Source organism: Artemia sp. Qi Xiang Cuo, chromosome 4, assembly GCF_049724085.1.
Source record: "Artemia sp. Qi Xiang Cuo chromosome 4, ASM4972408v1, whole genome shotgun sequence".
NCBI classification, from domain to species: Eukaryota; Metazoa; Arthropoda; class Branchiopoda; order Anostraca; family Artemiidae; genus Artemia; species Artemia sp. Qi Xiang Cuo.
In genome coordinates this window covers 54168184-54169492 of record NC_142797.1, presented here as the reverse complement: position 1 = coordinate 54169492, position 1309 = coordinate 54168184, and positions in this window count along the sequence as shown.

Genomic DNA, 1309 nt, shown 5'->3' with positions numbered 1-1309 from the left:
TTCTGTGGATGCTTGAAATGTGTATCCCTATCTTGGTTTCAACAAGATAGATTAGTTTCGACATAATTTACAGTAGGACAGTTGGCCCTCTACCCCAAAGCAAATACGGCCCCTGGACTGAACCCGTAGATATACACACCTGGTGTGTTTCAATTTAGGCTAAACAATAAAACTCAATCAAAGCAACCTGAAGATCACCTTCACGCAATAAAACAAACCAGTATATTAATAGTAAACCACATGAAAAATAGACTTCAGGTAAAGTTAGATTGACTTACTGCGTTTATTTTGAAACACAAACTACAAGACAAAAAGGAAGATTAAGTTTGTTATCATTAATGTTATGCAAAACCAACCTAATTTGATCATAAGTAAATTGTGACCAATGGCTATAGTATTCAAAGATTTGGTACTGGTGCGTTATATGGTCACTTTTATATTTTGTACAAGGAAACCAGTCACGAAAAACCCGCCAGACGGGTTAATTGCAAGAGACCGCTATAGAGAAGTGAAATACAAAGCATGGTTTTCATTGCGTTTACGATATTTAAACTGTTGTCTTTTGGGGTTTAGGGGGAGGGGGAGAGGTAACTAGGTTAGGTTACATATTTAATATATACTATGCTCTAACCCCCTCCCCCAATGTGCAAATATATAGCCCAAATTTGTTTATGAACTATTATATATTCATCCTATTTTATTTTATTTCATTAGCATTAACCAAACTTGACTCTTTAGAAGTGCCCATATAATGCACCAGTACCAAAGATTCTATATCTAAAAATACTAGTCTTTAGTTTCTAACGTTTTCTATAATTGCCAAGTTGTTTTGATGACTTTGACCTCTCCCCATTCGAGGAGAAACTTCTACTCACTTCAAATTCTTGCTTAAGCTTTTTAAAGCTTTTTTGGAGGTAAAAGGGCTCGAAAATAAAATTTAGGAAAACTAATCAACAAGAACACAGTGAAGTCATAGCGGAAGCAAAAGAAAATAAAAAAAAAATCAGTAAGCTAGTCGTTATAGGTCATCCACAGCCAAAAAGCATAATTAAGAAACAAGTCATATTAACAGACATAACATGTAAATTCCTTTTGCATTATAAACTTGTGTTTCCAGGCGGACAATTAATATCATTCAAGTTTTTAAATATTGCGAAACTATACTTTATTTCAACATACAATTGAGAGCATAGGGTAAGAGATAAGCATGTAAGCGGGTAATGAGGGGAGGGGGAATTTGATCTGCTACCACCCCGAAATTAAGATTTTTACAATTCATCCCTTCCTACTTTTATTTTTTACATAATTG